Raw genomic sequence first — 23,751 nt, 5'->3', positions numbered from 1 at the left:
TAACCTAACTATAGACAATAGGTGCAGGAGTAGGCCATTCTGCCCTTCGAGTCTGCACCGCCATTCAATATGATCATGGCTGATCATCCTCAATCAGTCTCCTGTTCCTGCCTTATCCCCATAATCCTTGATTCCACTATCCTTGACAGCTCTATCCAACTCTTTATAGAACATAGAACATAGAAGAATACAGCGCAGTATAGGCCCTTCGGCCCTCGATGTTGCGCCGATCCAAGCCCACCTAACCTACACTAGCCCACTATCCTCCATATGCCTATCCAATGCCCGTTTAAATGCCCATAATGAGGGAGAGTCCACCACTACTACTGGCAGGGCATTCCATGAACTCACGACTCGCTGAGTAAAGAACCTACCCCTAACATCTGTCCTATACCTACCCCTCTTAATTTAAAGCTATGCCCCCTTGTAATAGCTGACTCCATACGTGGAAAAAGGTTCTCACTGTCGACCCTATCTAAACCCCTAATCATCTTGTACATCTCTATCAAGTCACCCCTAAACCTTCTTTTCTCTAGTGAAAACAACCCCAAGTGCCTCAGCCTTTCCTCATACGATCTTCCTACCATACCAGGCAACATCCTGGTAAACCTCCTCTGCACCCGTTCCAGTGCCTCCACATCCTTCCTATAGTATGGCGACCAAAACTGCACACAATACCCCAGATGTGGCCGCACCAGAGTCTTATACAACTGCAACATGACCTCAGGACTCCGGAACTCAATTCCTCTACCAATAAAAGCCAGTACGCCATATGCCTTCTTCACCGCACTATTTACCTGGGTGGCAACTTTCAAAGATCTGTGTACATGGACACCAAGATCCCTCTGCTCATCCACACTACCAAGTATCCGACCATTAGCCCAGTACCCCATCTTTTTGTTACTCTTATCAAAGTGAATCACCTCACACTTAGCTACATTGAACTCCATTTGCCACCTTTCTGCCCAGTTCTGCAGCTTATCTATATCCCGCTGTAACCTGCCACATCCTTCCTCACTGTCAACAACTCCTCCGACTTTCGTATCATCCGCAAACTTGCTCACCCAACCTTCTAGCCCCTCCTCCAGGTCATTTATAAAAATGACAAACAGCAATGGTCCCAAAACAGATCCTTGCGGAACACCGCTAGTGACCGCACTCCAAGATGAACCTTTACCATCAACTACTACCCTCTGTCTTCTTCCAGCCAGCCAACTCCTAATCCAAACCTCCAACTCACCCTCAATGCCATACCTCCGTATTTTTTGCAGTAGTCTACCATGGGGAACCTTATCAAACGCCTTACTAAAATCCATATACACCACATCTACCGCTTTACCCTCGTCCACCTCCTTAGTCACCTTCTCAAAGAATTCAATAAGGTTTGTGAGGCACGACCTGCCCTTCACAAAACCATGCTGACTATCCTTGATCACATTATTCCTATCCAGATGTTCATAAATCCTATCCCTTACAATTCTCTCTAAGATTTTGCCCACAACAGAAGTGAGACTCACCGGCCCATAGTTTCTAGGGTTATCCCTACTCCCCTTCTTGAACAAGGGAACCACATTTGCTAGCCTCCAATCTTCTGGCACTACTCCTGTAGACAACGAGGACATAAAAATCAAGGCCAATGGCTCTGCAATCTCCGCCCTTGCTTCCCAGAGAATCCTAGGATAAATGCCATCAGGCCCAGGGGACTTATCTATTTTCACCCTTTCCAGAATTTCCAACACCTCTTCTCTACATACCTCAAAGCCATCCATTCTACTTAATTGTGACTCAGTATTCACATCGACAACAATGTCCTGTTCTTGAGTGAATACTGACGAAAAGTATTCATTCAGTGTCTCCCCAATCTCTTCAGCCTCCACACGCAACTTCCCACTACTATCCTTGACTGGACCTATTCCTACCCTAGTCATTCTTTTATTCCTGACATACCTATAGAAAGCCTTAGGGTTTCCCCTAATCCTACCAACTAAGGACCTTTCAAGATAATCCCTCCATTCCAGGAATTGACCTCGTGAACCTCCGCTGCACTCCCTCAATAGCCAGAATGTCTTTCCTCAAATTTGGAGACCAGAACTGCACACAGTACTCCAGGTGTGGTCCCACCAGGGCCCTGTACAGCTGCAGAAGAACCTCTTTGCTTCTATACTCAATCCCTCTTGTTATGAAGGCCAGCATGCTATTAGCCTTCTTCACTACCTGCTGTACCTGCATGCTTACCTTCATTGACTGGTGTACAAGAACACCCAGATCTCTCTGTACTGCCCCTTTACCTAAATTGATTCCATTGAGGTAGTAATCTGCCTTCCTGTTCTTGCCACCAAAGTGGATAACCATACATTTATCCACATTAAACTGCATCTGCCATGCATCTGACCACTCACCTAACCTGTCCAGGTCACCCTGTCATATCCTAACATCCTCCTCACATTTCACCCTGCCACCCAGCTTAGTATCATCAGCAACTTTGCTAATGTTATTGCTAATACCATCTTCTATATCATTCACATATATTATAAAAAGCTGCGGTCCCAGCACGGATCCCTGCGGTACCCCACTGGTCACTGCCTGCCATTCCGAAATGGAGCCGTTTATCACTACTCTTTGTTTCCTATTAGCCAACCAATTTTCAATCCAAGTTAGCACTTTGCCCCCAATACCATGTGCCCTAATTTTGCTCACTAACCTCCTATGTAGGATTTTACCAAAGGCTTTCTGAAAGTCCAGGTACACTACATCTACTGGATCTCCCTCGTCCATCTTCAGAGTTACATCCTCAAAAATATTCCAGAAGATTAGTCAAGCATGATTTCCCCTTCATAAATCCATGCTGACTCTGACCTATCCTGTTACTGCTCTCTAGATGTGCCGTAATTTCATCCTTTATAATAGACACCAGCATCTTTCCCACCACTGAGGTCAGACTAACTGGTCTATAATTTCCTGCTTTCTCTATCGCTCCTTTCTTAAAAAGTGGTACAACATTAGCCACCCTCCAATCCGCAGGAACTGATCCCAAGCCACTGAAACCTACCTTGCCCTGCCTATCCCACCTCCCCTACACCAGCTCACTCCTGTCTCCCTGAATCCCAATTCATTCATCATACTTTGGTCTATTTTAACCACCCCTCCAATTCTACCCCACCCCACAGTCTGTAACCTCCCTAATACCATCCATTACCAAACCCCCAAACTCCTCACAATCCATTGCAAATCCACACGAATCCTCCTGTCAGCTAACATGCCTCACATCAGACCTTGCACCCAGATATGCCCCCTTCTCTGTAAGAGCACTAGCCTTTACCCCCACTCTCTGAAACCCTCTCCGTTAACATGGAGAGTGAGAAACCTCAATATGTAATTCCTACCTGACCTCTGAGTGACCCTGCACTCCCCACTCACTGACGCTAACACAGCCTACATACGCCCCCACGGGGGACCCTTACCTGAACACTGGGGGTTGTGTTGGCAGCTGTCAAGACGACCCTGGTGGCAGTGACAGATCTCACAGTGAACTTTGACCAGCTGCCCTGGCCAGTACTTCAGCCCATCGACATAGCAGGGACAGGCTGCTACCTGAACACAATGCTGGTTATCATCCAGGAGCAGGCCCTCTGGGCACCAACAACCTGCACGCAACAGCAACAAGTCAACAGTTCCCAGAGTCAGTCCACTGTCAAATATACTCAGGACACAGCCACCACCTCCAGTGACACTCACAGGGTAACACTGTCCAAGGGAAGTCACAACAACTCCTGGTCAATAGGCACACACACACACACACAGACTCACAAGCACACACACACAGACAAAGGCACACACACACAGACTCACAAGCACACACACACAGACAAAGGCACACACACACAGACTCACAAGCACACACACACAGACAAAGGCACACACACACAGACAAAGGCACACACACAGAGACTCACAAGCACACACACACAGACAAAGGCACACACACACAGACTCACAAGCACACACACACAGACAAAGGCACACACACACACAGACTCACAAGCACACACACAGACAAAGGCACACACACACAGACTCACAAGCACACACACACAGACAAAGGCACACACACACAGACTCACAAGCACACACACACAGACAAAGGCACACACACACAGACAAAGGCACACACACACAGACTCACAAGCACACACACACAGACAAAGGCACACACACACAGACTCACAAGCACACACACACAGACAAAGGCACACACACACAGACTCACAAGCACACACACACAGACAAAGGCACACACACACAGACAAAGGCACACACACACACAGACTCACAAGCACACACACAGACAAAGGCACACACACACAGACTCACAAGCACACACACACAGACAAAGGCACACACACACACACAGACTCACAAGCACACACACACAGACAAAGGCACACACACACACACACAGACTCACAAGCACACACACACAGATTCACAGGCACACATATAGATAGACAGAAGGCACACAGATATACAGACACATACACAGGCGCACACATAGTTTCATCACAGAAACCTGATTGGATTTACACGATTCTGAAGGGGGAGGGGGACCAGCCAGAAACCGTGGTACATATTAGCACCAACGATATAGCCAGGAAAGGGATTGAGGATCTGAAAAGGGACTGCAGAGAGTTAGGTTGGAAGCTGAAGAGTAGGACGAGTAGAGTAGTGATTTCAGGTTTGCTACCGGTGCCACGAGATAGTGAGATGAGGAACAGTCAGCGAATGCAGCTTAACATGTGGCTGTGAGGCTGGTGCAGGAGGGAGGGCTTCAGATACCTGGACCATTGGGATACCTTCTGGGGAAGGTGGGACCTGTACATGAAGGATGGGTTGCACCTGAACTGGAGGGGCACAAATGTCCTGGGTGGGAGATTTGCTCGTGGGATTCGGGAGGGTTTAAACTAGTTTGGCAAGGGGGGTGGGAATCAGAGTCACATGTCTGAGAGGGGGTCAGTTGCAGACGGGGCAGTGGCAGGATGTACTGAATCTATCAGGAAGGTTTCTCACACGATGAAACAAAGGGATCGGTTAAAGTGTGTCTGCTTTAATGCAAGGAGTGTCCGAAATAAGAGTGACGAACTTCGAGCATGGATCAGTACTTGGGGCTACGATGTTGTGGCCATAACGGAGACGTGGGTTTCACAGGGGCAGGGATGATTGCTAGATGTTCCAGGGATTAAAACGTTTAAAAAGAACAGGGAGGGTGGAAAAAGAGGCGGGGGTGTGGCATTGCTAATCAGAGAGTGCATCACAGCTACAGAAACGAAGGTTGTTGAGGAAGGTTTGTCTACTGAGTCAGTATGGGTGGAAGTTAGGAACAGCCACCGCATTGGGGGTTTTCCACAGACCCCCTAATAGCAGTAGGGGATTGAGGATCTCATAGGTGGGCAGATTCTGGAAAAATGCAGATGTAGCAGGGTTGTTGTTATGGGTGATTACAACTTTCCCAATATCGACTGGAACCTCCTTAGTGCAATGGTTTGGATGGAGCAGTTTTTGTCAGGTGTGTTCAGGAGGGTTTCCTTACTCAGTATGTAGACAGGCCGACGAGGGGAGAGGCCAATTTGGATTTGGTGCTCTGCAATGAGCCAGGACAAGTGTCAGATCTCGCAGTGGGAGAGCACTTTGGTGAAAGTGATCACAACTACCTCACATTTAGCATAGTCTTGGAGAGTGAAAGGAGCAGTTACCGAGGGAAGATGTTTAATTGGGGAAAAGGAAATGATGATGCTATCAGACAGGAGTTGGGAAGTACAGACTGGGAGCAATTGTTCCACAGAAAGGGCACAGCAGACATGTGGAGATTATTTAAAGAGCAGTTGTTGTGAGTGATACACAAATTTGTTCCTCTGAGACAGGTAATAGACAATAGACAATAGGTGCAGGAGTAGGCCATTCTGCCCTTCGAGCCTGCACCACCATTCAATATGATCATGGCTGATCATCCTCAATCAGTATCCTATTCCTGCCTTATCCCTATAACCCTTGATTCCACTATCCTTGACAGCTCTATCCAACTCTTTCTTAAATGAATCCAGAGACTGGGCCTCGACTGCCTTCTGGGGCAGAGCATTCCACACACCCACCACTCTTTCTCTCTCCCACCTTTCTTAAAAAGTGGTACAACATTAGCCACCCTCCAATCCGCAGGAACTGATCCCGAATCTATCGAACTCTGGAAAATAATCACCAACGCATCCACCCTGGGATGTAGACGATCAGGCCCCGGAGACTTATCAACCTTCAGACCTAACAGTCTCTCCAATATCAAATCCTGGCAAATATAAATTTCCTTCAGTTCAGGTCCTTCAGCCACTGTTACCTCAGGGAGATTGCTTGTGTCTTCCCCAGGGGTAAGATTAAGGAGCCTTGGATGACGAGAACAGAGGAGCTTCTCGTCAAAAGGAAGAAGGCAGGTTATGTAAGATGGAGGAGAAAGGATCCAGCACAGCTTTAGAGGATTACAGGCTTACTAGAAAGGAGCTCAGAAATGGACTGAGGAGAGCCAGGAGGGGGTACGATAAAGTCTTGGCAGAAAGGATTAGGGAGAACCCAAAGGCATTTTACTCATACGTGAGGAATAAGAGAATAATCAGGGAGAAGGTAGGGCCGGTCAGGGATAGCGGAGGGAACTTGTGTGTGGAGTCTGAGCAGATAGATTCATAGAGATATACGGCACAGAAACAGACCCTTCAGTCCAACCCGTCCTTGCCGACCAGATATCCCAACCCAAACTAGTCCCACCTGCCAGCACCCGGCCCATATCCCTCCAAACCCTTCCTATTCATATACCCATCCAAATGCCTCTTAAATGTTGTAATTTTACCAGCCTCCACTACTTCCTCTGGAATCTCATTCCATACACATATCACCCTCTGCGTGAAAAAGTTGCCCCTTAGGTCTCTTTTATATCTTTCCCCTCTCACCCTAAACCTATGCCCTCTCGTTCTGGACTCCCCAGCCCCAGGGAAAAGACTTTGCCTATTTACCCTATCCATGCCCCTCACAATTTTGTAAACCTCTATAAGGTCACACCTCAGTCTCCGACGCTCCAGGGAAAACAGCCCCAGCCTGTTCAGCCTCTCCCTGTAGCTCAAATCCTCCAACCCTGGCAACATCCTTGAAAATCCTTTCTTAACCCTTTCAAGTTTCACAACATCTTTCCGATAGGAAGGAGACCAGAATTGCACGCAATATTCCAACAGTGGCCTAACCAATGCCGCAACATGACCTCCCAACTCCTATACTCAATACTCTGACCAATACAGGAAAGCATACCAAACCCCTCTTCACTATCCTATCTACCTGCAACTCCACTTTCAAGGAGCTATGAACCTGCACTCCAAGGTCTCTTTGTTCAGCAACACTCCCTAGGACCTTACCATTAAGTGTATAAGTCTTGCTAAGAGTTGCTTTCCCAAAATGCAGCACCTCGCATTTATCTGAATTAAACTCCATCTGCCACTTCTCAGCCCATTGGCCCATCTGGTCCAGATCCTGTTGTAATCTGAGGTAACCCTCTTCGCTGTCCACTACACCTTTTTTGTGAGACATGATTTCCCACACACAAAGCCATGTTGACTATCCCTAATCAGGGAAACAACACACCGTTCTGCTTTTTCTCTGTTTGCCACAGAAACGTCTGTTTGTACCTCGGACGACAGAATCTCCTAACGTAATTGATCTCTTGGAAGCCGACGTACCCCTCGTTGCATTAGAGCTAGTCTCAATACCAGAAACTTGGCTGTTCCTGCTACGTTCCCCTGAGAATCCATCACCCCCTACATTTTCCAAAACAGCATACCTGTTTGGAATGGGTATATCCACAAAAGACACCTGCCCTAGCTGCCTACCTCTCTTACCCTTCCTGGAGTTAACCCATCTATGTGACTGTATCTGAGACTTTCCCCCCTTCCTATAACTGCCATCCGTCACATACTGTTGCTGTTGCAAATTCCTCATCGCTTCTAACTGTCTCTCCAACCGATCCACTCGTTCTGATAAGATTCACATCCAACAGCATTTATGGCAGATATAATCCGCAGTAACCCTTAAACTCTCTTTAAACTCCCACATCTGACAAGAAGTACCTATCACTGCAAAGGCCATTTTTGCTCCTTCACAATCTACAGATCCAGAAAATAACACTGTCTTATTCCTCTACAAACACTGCCCTAGGTTAAATTAATAGCTATGGCTTATATTTTAAGTTTAATCAAGAGACTTATCTCCAAAAACTTACAATCAAGAAAGAACCCACTATACTCACTACTGCAGCCTTTCTCTTGGACAGACTTAAAACAACAATTAACTTATCTGATTCTGTGCTGTGAACTTCGCCCAACAGTTCCTCCAAGATCAGTTGTGAATTTCATTGTTTGTTAATTTTCCCAGATGCACTCCGATGTCCAGCGATACATGAATTCAAACATCAAAGGCAGTAACTGTGCAGGTTCTCTCTCTCTCTCCTGCACTGTCCTCACCATGTGCTTCCTTTGTCTGCTCTTCTCCTTTTTGACTTTTGGTTCTGACTTTTTTCCCAAAGTTCCAAAACAATACAACAGCGTATAAAACAGTAATTGCTGCTCCTGGAATTCGAGGAAATCACCTCCAACACCTAAAATACCTCAAAAAAAGGAGCTGCTCTTACAGCCAGAAATTTTTCCCCTCCTCCATCTTGGATTACCCAGAGAAGCCCTAAATGAGTTTGTTGCTTCGGTTTCACTAAGGAAAGGGACCTTGTTGTGAATGAGAACTTTGAGGAGCTGGGAAACAGTCTTGACCAGATCAAGATTGATGAAGATGATGTGCTGGAAATTTTGGAAAACATTAAGATTGATAAGTCCCCAGGACGAGACCAGGTTTATCCTGGGCTGCTCTGAGAAGCGAGAAAGGAGGTTGCGAAGCCGCTGGCGAAGATATTTCCCTCCTCACTCTCCACAAGAGTCGTACCGGAGGAATGGAAGGAGGCGAATGATGTTCCACTTTTGAAAAAGGGTAATAGGGAAATCCCTGGCAATTACAGACCAGTCAGTCTTACACCTGTGGTCAGCAAAGTTGTGGAAAGAATTCTGAGGGATAGGATTTATGACTATTTGGCAAAGCATAGTGTGATTAAAGGCAGTCAGCATGGCTTTGTGAGGGGAAGGTCATGCCTCACAAATCTTACTGAGTTCTTTGAGGAGGTATCAAGACAGGTTGATGACAGTCAAGCAATGGATGTGGTGTATATGGACTTCAGCAAGGCATTTGATAAGGTTCCCCATGATAGGCTCATTCATAAAGTCAGGAAGTATGGGATACAGGGAGATTTGGCTATCTGGATTCAGAATTGGCTGCTGACAGAAGCAGAGAGTGGTTGTAGATGGAAAGTATTCTGCCTGGAGGTCAGTGTTGAGTGGGGTCCCACAGGGCCCTGTTCTTGGGACCTCTGCTCTTTGTAGTTTTTATAAATGACTTGGATAAGGAGGTTGAGGGGTGGTTTAGTAAATTTGCAGATGAGAAATGGCAGATGGAGTTCAACCTGGGTAAATGTGAAGTGATGCATTTTGGAAGGTCGAACTCAAATGCTGAATATAGGATTAAAGACAGGGTTCTTGGCAGTGTGGAGGAACATTGGGATCTGGGTGTGCATGTACATAGATCCCTCAAAATTGCCATCCAAGTAGATAGGGTTGTTAAGAAAGCTGATGGCGTTTTGGGTTTCATTAACAGGGGGATTGAGTTTAAGAGCAGTGAGGTTTTGCTGCAGCTCTACAAGTCCCTGGTGAGACCACACTTGGAATATTGTGTCCAGTTCTGGTCGCCCTACTATAGGAAAGATACAGAGGCTTTGGAGAGGGTGCAAAGAAGGTTTACCAGGATGCTGCCTGGACTGGAGGGCTTGCCTTATGAAGAAATGTTGAATAAGCTCAGACTTTTCTTTCTGGAGAGAAGGAGGAAGAGAGGAGACCTGATCGAGGTCTACAAAATAATGAGAGGAATAGATAGAGTCAATAGCTAGAGACCTTTCCCCAGGGCAGGATTGACTGGTACGAGGGGTCATAGTTTGAAGAAATTAGGAGGAAGGTATAAAGGAGACGTCAGAGGTAGGTTTTTTACACAGAGAGTTGTGAATGCATGGAATGTGTTGCCAGCTGTGGTGGTGGAAGCAAAGTCATTGGGGACATTTAAGCGACTGCTGGACATGCAAATGGATAGCAGTGAGTTGGGGGGTGCGTAGGTTATTAAATCTCGGGACAACATCGTGGGCCAAAGGGCTTGTTCTGTGCTGTACTTTTCTATGTTCTATGTTCTATTTACACAGACACACACAGGCAGATACACACACACGCATATACACACACACACCGGACACATTGAAACACAGACAAATACATGAGCAAAAATACAGAGATGCTGACTCACATGGGGACACACAAAGAGGTGCAGTCTCACATACACTTTATAAGACACACCAATTCCATCACAAACAGACCGATAAACCCACGGTTCACACAGATACACACAGACACACATTAGTACTACCTCTCTCACACACACACACGTACGCACACACACACAGAAAAACCTTAAATTGATACTGTCTTTAACAAATCAAAACAACAATATGTCTCACAGGATGAGTTATCAGTCAGGCAGAATAAGGTGTCACCTGCCTGAAGTTCATTCTCGATGATTTTGTCTCATTCCTCTAGTGATGATCTCCCCGAAAACATACCTGAGAAACAGCCTCCTTTACCAGAGCAGCTGCTGTTCGTGCTCAGTTCTGCACAAGTCAAAGGACAGGTTGCACAGTCCCGCATCACCAGTTCCCCAGGACAATGCTGGACGCTTGGACAATCATCTAAATTACATGGAGCTGCAGAAATGGGGCAGGAATTAAAGCCAGTGACAGCATCAAATCATCACACCCAGAGATGAACTCAGCAAACCCTGATAATGAGGGAGTAAACTGACTGAGAATAAAAGCCAATCAATAATAAACTGGACTGTAAGCGCTTTGTTTGGTATGAAAAATAGAGGAGAGTGGCTAAAGTAAATGTTAACTCTGAGAGGTTGAGACCAGAGACTTTCTAATGGGGAATTGGAAATGGCAGAGACACTGAATACATTCATATCTGTCTTTCTTGTAGAAAGCACAGAGACTCAACCAGGAATTATAGGGAATCAAGGTCAGATGAGAGAGAGGGAATTGAAGTGAATGTCAGTAATGAATGAAGATGGGAAAGTATATTGGGATGGAAGCATTAGAATTATTTCCTACAAATGTTCAGCTCGTGCCAAACGTTGAGCATGGCAGTCCTTCCTGAGACATGGCCTACAGATGCTGCACTCTGGGTTTCATGGAGAAAGGCCAACAGGGAGTGTCTGCAGGCTCAAGGCTAAACAAGGACTGGAATACTCAGCTTTTACCTTCATTTCTTTATTTTTCTACTAAGAAAGGCGACTGTACTCGTGTATCCCGATATTTGAGTTCACGTGCCAATAAAACTTAATTTGAATTCTTTCCCTTAGTGCAGGGAGTTGGAGTTAGACAGGCTGTGTCAGGTAAAATATTTTCATATTTACTGCCAATCGTAATCATTGCAAATCACAAAACCCACCTGAGTCAAACTAGCCCCTACCCCAGCCCTGACATCACCTCAGTGTCTTGTTTCTCTCCTACCTCCCCCATCCCCGCTGAGCTTAATTTGTTCAGGAACTCATTATAGAGCAGACCAAACCAGACCCCCTCAAAATATATTAAGAAGGTAGACCCTAACTTTTCCTTATTTTAAAGTAAATGTCAGGTACTGTATTCCAGATACAATTTGATTGGTCAAACTTCTCAACATTAAGCAAAACAGAATTTCTTTAAATGCCATTGTTAAAATACAACAAGAGAAAGAAGAACTTGAAATAACACAACTCTATTGGAAACCTTAACAGAATAATGATAGCTGTTCCAATACAATAACATCCCCTGAACATATCCTTAACAAAAGTTAAATTCAGAAAATAGATTGCCTCACGTGCAATTCTCCAATCTAATAGGAAAGAACATCTAAAGACAATTCTGAGAGAGAGAGAGAGTGTCGCAGCTGGGAGAGGTTCACTGCCTTCCAAACACTGCTGAGACCTTAACTGCTGAAGATCAGAGAGATCTTGACATCACCCACTCAGGCTGCTTCTATTGTTCCAGCTTTAAAAAAAACAAGGCTTCACTTTTTTTTATTTTTTCATAGACTGCTCATCACCTGTCCACCAATGTCTCTCTAAAAGAAATCAGGACAAAACATACCTCTTAAAGCCACAGTATTGTCACAATCCTCACCCTCACCATTCCCTCAATCCTACTGCCACCAGTGTGTTGGTCAGCCAGCTCCCCCTGCTGGCCTCCATGTGAGCTGACATGGGGAACAGCTTCACTCCTTCACTCCTATCCCCCACTGACATCACAACTCCCTGCGAATACTAACCCTTCACCCATTGGACTGGCAAACTCCCATTCCATCTGCGATCACCTTTTCCTTCCCAAACTCTCAGAATCTGGTGCCATTGCCCACATCAGTTATTTCCCATGGCTCAGGGAGATACCCATTCCTACCAGGAATGGTTTGTCAAGATCAGATTTCTTGGCCATTCACAGGTCGGATAAAACCCATTGAAAATTTTAAAGTATTTGTTTTTGGTATTTGAGAATGGTTGCCCCTGAGTGGGTATTGGTGAACTCGTTACACCCGTGTGTCTCCTTCAGTCATTTCAGAAAGTGGTTGCTGTGGGTCTGGAGTCATGTCTCGGCCAGACCGGATAAGGACGGCAGATTTTCTTCTCTGAAGGACGTTGTGAGCCTGGTGATAGGATTTTACAATAATTGATATTAGGTTCATGGTCACTGAGACTGCCTTTATGTTCAGAGACATTGTAACACACTTCTGGAACAGGTGGGACTTGAACAAAGGTCTCCTGGTCGAGAGGTAGGGACACTATAAAAGTGCCACAACAGCCCCTTAAAGAGGCTACCTTTATAAATGCAGTGATGGGAATTGAACCCCTATCCTGAGTGTCTTAGTTTGAGTCATGGGATTGAATGACATTGTCCCTCTAAATGCGGTGACTGAGCTGTCCAATCAGAGAGCACTTACTGATATCCATGTGACTGCCTGAGCCTGGCAGCTCCTGGCACTGTTTCCCTCCATTTGTTGGGCCAACACACTCACGGTGGCGAATCACAACACCCTCACAGTGGTGGCTACAGTTTGACCATGACGTCCAGTCTGTCCACTCCCCATCGACTGCAGCAAGATGAAAAGGTCAGGCAGGCAGCGGAACAAACAGAGAAACACACCCTGACCAGAGCTAGACATGGGGGTGGGGATTGTAGGGACACAGTGAGCTATGTGGAAAAGGCAGGAGACTGGCACTAGGGAACAGAGCCAGTACAAGCACAATGGACTGAAAGGCCTCCTACTGCACTGTATTACTTCAGTGAAGATGTGGAAGGTGAGGACCAAGGAGACTGTAACCCAGGACCTCAGGCTGTACAAGGAATGAGAAATCTAGCACCAAAACAAATGAGTAATGGTCAGCAGCATTTTTCAAATTCATTCGTGAGACGTGAGTGTCTCTGGCTGGGCCCAGTATTTACTGCCCGTCCCTCGTTGCCCCTTGAGAAGGTGGGGGTGAGCTGCCTTCTTGAACCGCTGCAGTCCATGTGCTGTAGGTAGACCCACAATGTCCCTTAGGGAGGGAATTCCAGGATTCTGATCCAGCGACAGTGAAGGAACAGCGATATATTTCCAAGTCAAGATGGGGAGTGACTTGGAGGGGAAGTTGCAGGGGGTGGTGTTCCCATGTATCTGCTGCCCTTGTCCTTCTGGATGGAAGTGGTCATGGGTTTGGAAGGTGCTGTCTGAGGATCTTTGGTGAATTTTTGCAGTGCATCTTGTAGATGGTACACACTGCTGCTACTGAGTGTTGGTAGTGGAGGGAGTGGATGCTTATGGAGCCCACCCCCACCTGACTCCCACTGCTTCCCCTCTCCAGTGACCCCCACCCATCCTAATCTCATCCTCACCCTTCAGAAACAAGGCTCCATGATTCCTTTCTCCCATCCCCATTCACACATCCACACCCACATTCCCCTACCCTGCCCCCGCCACACCCCCAATTTCCCATCTTCCCCATCACCAACCCCCTCCCCTTCCCCCTAGTCTCTCGCCCACATGGGATGGGGTCTACCTGGGCAGGCCTGGCTGAAGCACTGTTGAGTCTGTGTCTTGTGGCCTCTGCACTCCTTGAGTAGGTCTGTTGATGATGTCTCACATACTCGCTCCCGAGTCTGTATTCCAGCTGCACAGCTCTGGCTGCATTGGCTCCATAATCCCCATGGAGACCATTTCCCACAATTCAACTCATCCGAGGGAATCCCACTAGATTTCTCTGAGCTGTCTCTGCAATCATTGACTCCATCACAAACCTACACCAGAACCAGGCAGGTTAGCATCACCAACTGAATCAAAACCATCCCCTCCTCCCCAGACACGAGGCTCCAGTGAACACCACATCCTGTCAGCCCCAGGGGCACTGACCTGAACATGGACAGGTTAGAGAGTAAACCTGGACTTCACCCCGAGAGACAAAGTGACCTAGGATTTCCTGAATCCAGATTTCACATCTGTGTGAAACAAGAGGAGAGGAGGAAATGGCCTCGTGGTATTATCACTACGTTATTAATTTATAGACCCAGGTAATATTCTGGGGTCCTGGGTTCAAATCCCGCCAAGGCAAATTGGAATTCAATAAAAATCTGGAATTAAGATTCTAATGATGACTGTGAATCCAATGCCTTCTGAGTTGAGAGTCCTTACCCTCAATACCCTGACTAATCAAGATTTGGGAATGCCGGGGTTGGACTGGGGTGTACAAAGTTAAAAATCACACAACACCAGGTTATAGTCCAACAGGTTTATTTGGAAGCACTAGCTTTCGAAGCGACGCTCCTTCATCAGGTGGTTGTGGAAGACACAGGTGTAAGGCACAGAATTTATAGCAAAAGTTTACAGTGTGATGTAACTGAAATTATACATTGAAAAATACCTTGATTGTTTGTTGAGGCTTTCATCTGTTCGAACATCATGATAGTTTCACTTCTTTCATGTGAAAATCACAAAACCTTTTTTTAAAAGTTACATTCTCAGGTTAACTTTAACAAGTAGTGTTAGCTAGACAATATGTTGAAGGAGAAAGTGAGGTCTGCAGATGCTGGAGATCAGAGCTGAAAATGTGTTGCTGGAAAAGCGCAGCAGGTCAGGCAGCATCCAGGGAACAGGAGAATCGACGTTTCAGGCATAAGCCCTTCTTCAGGAATGAGGAGGGTGTGTCCAGCAGGCTAAGATAAAAGGTAGGGAGGAGGGACTTGGGGGAGGGGCGTTGGAAATGCGATAGGTGGAAAGAGGTCAAGGTGAGGGTGATAGGCCGGAGAGGGGGTGGGGGCGGAGAGGTCAGGAAGAAGATTGCAGGTTAGGAAGGCGGTGCTGAGTTCAAGGGTTGGGACTGAGACAGGGTGGGGGGGAGGGGAAATGAGGAAACTGGAGAAATCGGAGTTCATCCCTTGTGGTTGGAGGGTTCCTAGGCGGAAGATGAGGCGCTCTTCCTCCAACCGTCGTGTTGTTGTGGTCTGGCAATGGAGGAGCCCAAGGACCTGCATGTCCTTGGTGGAGTGGGAGGGGGAGTTGAAGTGTTGAGCCACGGGGTGGTTCGGTTGGTTGGAGCGGGTGTCCCAGAGGTGTTCTCGGAAACGTTCCGCAAGTAGGCGGCCTGTCTCCTCAATATAGAGGAGGCCACATCGAGTGCAGCGGATGCAGTAAATGATATGTGTGGAGGTGCAGGTGAATTTCTGGCGGATATGGAAGTGTTCCTTTGGGCCTTGGAGGGAAGTGAGGGGGGAGGTGTGGGCACAAGTTTTGCATTTTTTGCGGTTGCAGGGGAAGGTGCCGGGAGTGGAGGTTGGGTTGGTGGGGGGTGTGGATCTGACGAGGAAGTCACGGAGGGAGTGGTCTTTACGGAACGCTGATAGGGGAGGGGAGGGAAATATATCCTTGGTGGTGGGGTCCGTTTGGAGGTGGCGGAAGTGACGGCGGATGATGCGCTGTACATGGAGATTGGTGGGGTGGTAGGTGAGGACCAGTGGGGTTCTGTCCTGGTGGCGGTTGGAGGGGCGGGGTTCAAGGGCGGAGGAGCGGGAAGTGGAGGAGATGCGGTGGAGGGCATCGTCAACCACATCAGGGGGGGAAATTGCGGTCCTTGAAGAAGGAGGCCATCTGGGATGTACGTGTTTGGAACTGGTCCTCCTGGGAGCAGATGCGGCGGAGTCGAAGGAATTGGGAGAATGGGATGGCGTTTTTACGGGGGGCAGGATGGGAGGAGGTGTAGTCCAGGTAGCTGTGGGAGTCGGTCGGTTTGTAGTAAATGTCCGTGTTGATTCGGTCGTCCGAGATAGAAATGGAGAGGTGTAGGAAGGGGAGGGAGGAATCTGAGATGGTCCAGGTGAATTTGAGGTCGGGGTGGAAGGTGTTGGTGAAGTGGATGAACTGTTCAACCGCCTCGTGGGAGCACGAGGCAGCGCCGATACAGTCATCGATGTAGTGGAGGAAAAGGTGGGGGGTGGGGCCAGTGTAGCTGCGGAAGATGGACTGTTCCACATATCCTACGAAGAGGCAGGCATAGCTGGGGCCCATGCGGGTGCCCATGGCTACTCCTTTGGTTTGGAGGAAGTGGGAAGATTGGAAAGAGAAGTTGTTCAGGGTGAGGACCAGTTCAGTCAGTCGAAGGAGGGTGTCAGTGGAAGGGTACTGGTTGGTGCGGCGGGAAAGGAAGAAGCAGAGGGCTTTGAGTCCTTCGTGATGGGGGATGGAGGTGTACAGGGACTGGATGTCCATGGTGAAGATAAGGCGTTGGGGACCGGGGAAGCGAAAATCATGGAGGAGGTGGAGGGCGTGGGTGGTGTCCCGAACGTAGGTGGGGAGTTCTTGGACTAAGGGGGACAGGACCGTGTCGAGGTATGCCGAGATGAGTTCGGTGGGGCAGGAGCAGGCTGAGACGATGGGTCGTCCGGGACAGTCAGGTTTGTGGATTTTGGGCAGGAGGTAGAAACGGGCGGTGCGGGGTTGTGGGACTATGAGGTTGGAGGCGGTGGATGGGAGGTCCCCTGAGGTGATGAGGTTATGGATGGTCTGGGAGATGATGGTTTGGTGGTGGGGGGTGGGGTCATGGTCAAGGGGGCAGTAGGAGGAGGTATCTGCGAGCTGGCGTTTGGCCTCAGCGGTGTAAAGGTCAGTGCGCCAAACTACTACCGCGCCTCCCTTGTCAGCTGGTTTGATAGTGAGGTTGGGGTTGCAACGGAGGGAGTGGAGGGCTGCGCGTTCCGAGGGTGAGAGGTTGGAGTGGGTGGGAGGGGTGTGAGAGGTCAGGTAGCGGTTAATATCGCGGCGGCAGTTTGCTATGAAGAGGTCGAGGGCAGGTAAAAGGCCAGCACGGGGTGTCCAGGTGGATGGGGTGTGTTGGAGGTGGGAGAAGGGGTTGTCAGAGGGTGGACGGGAGTCTTGGTTGAAGAAGTAGGCACGGAGGCGAAGGCGGCGGAAGAATTGTTTGATGTCACGCCGCGTGTTGAACTCGTGTGGGGCTGGAGCTAGGAGTGGGGGTGGGGTTAGGTGTGGGGGTGGAGATCGGCGTGGAGGCACGGTTAGTCCAAGAACTCCCCACCCACGCTCTCCACCTCCTCCATGATTTGCGCTTCCCCGGTCCCCAACACCTCATCTTCACCATGGACATCCAGTCCCTGTACACCTCCATCCCCCATCACGAAGGACTCAAAGCCCTCCACTTTTTCCTTTCCCACTGTACCAACCAGTACCCTTCCACAGACACCCTCCTTCGACTGACTGAACTGGTCCTCACCCTGAACAACTTCTCTTTCCAATCCTCCCACTTTCTCCAAACAAAAGGAGTAGCCATGGGCACCCGCAAGGGCCCCAGCTATGCCTGCCTCTTCGTAGGATATGTGGAACAGTCCATCTTCCGCAACTACACTGGCCCCAACCCCCACCTTTTCCTCTGCTCCATCGATGACTGTATCGGTGCTGCCTCGTGCTCCCACGAGGAGGTTGAACAGTTCATCCACTTTACTAACACCTTCCACCCCGACCTCAAATTCACCTGGACCGTCTCAGACTCCTCCCTCCCCTTCCTAGACCTTTCTATTTCTATCTCAGGCGACCGAATCAACACGGACATCTACTACAAACTGACCGACTCCCACAGCTACCTGGACTACACCTCCTCCCATCCTGCCCCCTGTATAAACGCCATCCCATTCTCCCAATTCCTTCGACTCCGCCGCATCTGCTCCCAGGAGGACCAGTTCCAAAAACGCACATCCCAGATGGCCTCCTTCTTCAAGGACCGCAATTTCCCCCCTGATGTGGTTGACGATGCCCTCCACCGCATCTCCTCCACTTCCCGCTCCTCCGCCCTTGAACCCCGCCCCTCCAACCACCACCAGGACAGAACCCCACTGGTCCTCACCTACCACCCCACCAATCTCCATGTACAGCGTATCATCCGCCGTCATTTCCGCCACCTCCAAACGGACCCCACCACCTGGGATATATTTCCCTCCCCTCCCCTATCAGCGTTCCGAAAAGACCACTCCCTCCGTGACTCCCTCGTCAGGTCCACACCCCCCACCAACCCAACCTCCACTCCCGGCACCTTCCCCTGCAACCGCAAGAAATGCAAAACTTGCGCCCACACCTCCCCCCTCACTTCCCTCCAAGACCCGAAGGGACACTTCTATATCCGCCACAGATTCACCTGCACCTCCACACACATCATTTATTGCATCCGCTGCACCTGATGTGGCCTCCTCTATGTTGGGGAGACAGGCCGCCTACTTGCGGAACGTTTCAGAGAACACCTCTGGGACACCCGGACCAACCAACCCAACCACCCCGTGGCTCAACACTTCAACTCCCCCTCCCACTCCACCAAGGACATGCAGGTCCTTGGGCTCCTCCATCGCCAGACCATAGCAACACGACGGCTGGAGGAAGAGCGCCTCATCTTCCGCCTAGGAACCCTCCAACCACAAGGGATGAACTCAGATTTCTCCAGCTTCCTCATTTCCCCTCCCCCCACCTTTTCTCAGTCCCAGTCGTTGGACTCAGAACCACCTTCTTGACCTGCAATCATCTTCCCGACCTCTCTGCCCCCCACCCCCTCTCCGGCCTATCACCCTCACCTTGACCTCCTTCCACCTTTTGCATTCCCAACGCCCCTCCCCCAAGTCCCTCCTCCCTACCTTTTATCTTAGCCTGCTTGGCACACCCTCCTCATTCCTGAAGAAGGGCTTATGCCCGAAACGTCGATTTTCCTGCTCCTTTGATGCTGCCTGACCTGCTGTGCTTTTCCATCAACACATTTTTCAGCTCAATATGTTGAAGGTGTTCGCCCCCTGTGTTCTCTGTCTGTGCCATAATGTTTAGACTGACTCTAATCTAAAAAGTGAGTTAACAGAGTCTTACATGAATTCATGCAGTTTTTGAGCAAAGTACAATGTACCTCTGCAAGTACAAATTCACCCCACAAACGTAAATGTGTTTGTGTGCATGTGGGCTTTTTGTGTGTGTGTGTGTGTGTGTGTGTGTGTGTGTGTGTGTGTGTGTCTGTCTGTCTGTCTGTCTGTCTGTCTGTGTGTCTGGGTGGGGCGTTGTTAGTGTGAGAGAGAGTGCAGCTCTGATCTCCAGCATCTGCAGTCCTCACTTTCTCCTACAGAGTGTGTATGTGTGTGTGTGTGAGTGTAGAGTGTCTAAGTCTGTGAGAGGATGCATGTGTGAGTGTGTCTGTAGGGGGGTGTATGTGAGTATCTGGAGTGTGTGAGTGACATGAACACATGTCACACTACGGTGACCACCATTGCACTACACACACACACACACAACACACACCTCTGCAGACACATACATTCCCACACTCACACATGCATCCTCTCACAGACTTAGACACTCTACACTCACTATACACACATATACACTCTCTCTCACACTAACAACCCCACACACACAAAGACCCACATGCACATATACGTTTGTGGTAAATTTGTACTTGCTTCCAATTAAACCTGTTGGACTATAACCTGGTGTTGTGTGATTTTTAACTGACTAATCAAAGTCAACCTGCCTGGTTTAAAATCCAAAAAGTTTGACAGTGTTATGCAAGAACTTTTGAAAGCTGATTGGAGGCAGATGTTCGCAGGTAAAGGGACAGCTGGAAATGGGAAGCCTTCAGAAATGAGATAACAAGAATCCAGAGAAAGTATAGTCCTGTCAGGGTGAAAGGGAAGGCTGGTAGGTATAGGAAATGTTGGATGACTAAAGAAATTGAGGGTTTGGTTAAGAAAAAGAAGGAAGCATATTTCAGGTGTAGACAGGATAGATCGAGTGAATCCTTAGAATAGTATGAAGAAAGCAGAAGTATACTTAAGAGGAAAATCAGGAGGGCAAAACGGGGACATGAGATATCTTTGGCAAATAGAGTTAAGGAAAATCCAAAGGGTTTTTACAAATATATTAAGGACAAAAGGGAACTAGAGAGAGAATAGGGCCCCTCAAAGATCAGCAAGTCAGCCTTTGTGTGGAGCCACAGAAAATGGGGGAGATACTAAATGATCAGTATTCACTGTGGAAAAGGATATGGAAGATATAGACTGTAGGGAAATAGATGGTGACATCTTGCAAAATGTCCAGATTACAGAGGAGGAAGTGCGGGATGTCTTAAAACGGTTAAAGGTGGATAGGTCCCCAGGACCTGATCAGGTGTACCCGAGAACTCTGTGGGAAGCTTGAGGAGTGATTGCTGGGCCTCTTGCTGAGATATTTGTATCATCGATAGTCACAGGTGAGGTGCCGGAAGACTGGAGGTTGGCAAACGTGGTGCCACTGTTTAAGAAGGGCAGTAAAGACAAACCAGGGATCTATAGACCAGTGAGCCTGACCTTGGTGGTGGGCAAGTTGTTGGAGGGAATCCTGAGGGACAGGATGTACATGTATTTGGAAAGGCAAGGACTGATTCGGGATAGTCAGCATGGCTTTGCGCATGGGAAATCATGTCTCACAAACTTGATTGAGTGTTTTGAAGAAGTAACAAAGAGGATTGATGAAGGCAGAACGGTAGATGTGATCTATATGGACTTCAGTAAGGCGTTCGACAAGGTTCCCCATGGGAGACTGATTAGCAAGGTTAGATCTCACAGAATACAGAGAGAACTAGCCATTTGGATACAGAACTGGCTCAAAGGTAGAAGACAGAGGGTGGTGGTGGAGGGTTGTTTATCAGACTGGAGGCCTGTGACCAGTGGAGTGCCACAAGGATCGGTGCTGGGCCCTCTACTTTTTGTCATTTACATAAATGATTTGGATGCGAGCATAAGAGGTACAGTTAGTCAGTTTGCAGATGACACCAAAATTGGAGGTGTAGTGGACAGCGAAGAGGGTTACCTCAGATTACAACAGGATCTGGACCAGATGGGCCAACAGGCTGAGAAGTGGCAGATGGAGTTTAATTCAGATAAATGTGAGGTGCTGCATTTTGGGAAAGCAAATCTTAGCAGGACTTAGACACTTAATGGTAAGGTACTAGGGAGTGTTGCTGAACAAAGAGACCTTGGAGTGCAGGTTCATAGCCCCTTGAAAGTGGAGTCGCAGGTAGATAGGATAGTGAAGAAGGCATTTGGTATGCTTTCCTTTATTGGTCAGAGTATTGAGTACAGGAGTTGGGAGGTCATGTTGCGGCTGTACAGGACATTGGTTAGGCCACTGTTGGAATATTGTGTGCAATTCTGGTCTCCTTCCTATCGGAAAGATGTTGTGAAACTTGAAAGGGTTCAGAAAAGATTTACAAGGATGTTGCCAGGGTTGGAGGCTTTGAGCTATAGGGAGAGGCTGAACAGTCTGGGGCTGTTTTCCCTGGAGCGTCGAAGGCTGAGGGTGACCTTATAGAGGTTTACAAAATTATGAGGGGCATGAATAGGATAAATAGACAAAGTCTTTTCCTTGGGGTCGGGGAGTCCAGAACTAGAGGGCATTGGTTTAGGGTGAGAGGGGAAAGATATAAAAGAGACCTAATGGGCAACTTTTTCACACAGAGGGTGGTACGTGTATGGAATGAGCTGCCAGAGGATGTGGTGGAGGCTGGTACAATTGCAACATTTAAGAGGCATTTGGATGGGTATATGAATAGGAAGGGTTTGGAGGGATATGGGCCGGGTGCTGGCAGGTGGGACTAGATTGGGTTGGGATATCTGGTCAGCATGGACGGGTTGGACCGAAGGGTCTGTTTCCATGTTGTACATCTCTATGACTCTCTATGACTCTATGAGTTGTGAGGATGGATCACTCAATCTGTAACGTTAATTCTGATTTCTCTCCACCGATGCTGTCAGACCTGCTGGGCTTTTCCAGCAACTTCTGTTTTTGTTTCTTATTTACAGCATCTTCAGTTCTTTCAGTTTCTATCAATTAATTGTTGTTTGTTCGTATAGAAATTGATTTTTGATGAAAAAAGATACATTGTATTGAAGCTTTTCATCTTTCTTTCATCAGGACATTTCACAAGAATACCAATTCAAGGGAAAAATGACATTTATCCTGAATGAGAGGAAAGGACTGATTGGTTGATAAGTGAACTCTTATTCATCGAAACATAGAAAAGAGGAGTAGACCATTTGGCCCTTCCAGCCTGCCCTATCATTCATTTTGGTCATGGCTAATCATCCAACTCAGGCTCCTGTTCCTGCTGAGATCATAGTAGAGACTACACAACTGTATTTCCAACCAGGTATTTTCCTAATTCCTGACATTATTCAGCAGTACGTACCTGTATGAAGGTGATACACCTCCCATTGGAGCAGGTATATTCAATGCAGCTGCTCATTGTCCCATTCCTCTGTGGGACCGGTGATGTCGGGATGCCCCGTTCTAGTGAATTAAACACATTGTTCATGTTAAACTCAGATCAAAAACGCTCAACCCTCACTGACCAGTCCCAGCCCAACAAATCACAGCAGTGTGTTACCCTCCGCCGTTTCTGGTCATCTCACGGACTGGTTGACCCTCCCAGCTTCCACTCAGCCCCAGCTCTTCTTACCACAGTTCAGCTCATCTTCACCCTGCTCGCAGTCCATGACTCCGTTACACACGCGTGTGCTATTGATGCAGACTAGACTGTTACAGAGGAAGCTCCCAGGACAGGGGGGAATCCTGATAGAACCTGGAGAGAGAACACAATCATTTCTAAACATAGGATCCAGAGTGACATAGGCAAGAGGAGGCCATTCTGCCATTTGAGCTGCTTCTAGCATTCAGTTAGATCTGATCTGTACCTAACTCCATCTTTGCTACACAGCCTTTTCCATCCTAACCCAACTACAATCTGTTAACCAGGTATTCACTTGTTAACCAGGTATTCACTTATGACTTTGAGGAGAAAGTGAGGACTGCAGATGCTGGAGATCAGAGCTGAAAATGTGTTGCTGGAAAAGCGCAGCAGGTCAGGCAGCATCCAAGGAACAGGAGAATCGACGTTTCGGGCATAAGCCCTTCTTCAGGAAGAAGGGCTAATGCCCGAAACGTCGATTCTCCTGTTCCCTGGATGCTG

Source organism: Chiloscyllium plagiosum, unplaced genomic scaffold (genome assembly GCF_037043375.1).
Source record: "Chiloscyllium plagiosum isolate Xiang-an unplaced genomic scaffold, Cpla_swu_hap1 HiC_scaffold_4, whole genome shotgun sequence".
NCBI classification, from domain to species: domain Eukaryota; kingdom Metazoa; phylum Chordata; class Chondrichthyes; order Orectolobiformes; family Hemiscylliidae; genus Chiloscyllium; species Chiloscyllium plagiosum.
Note: the sequence above shows the minus strand (reverse complement) of the source record.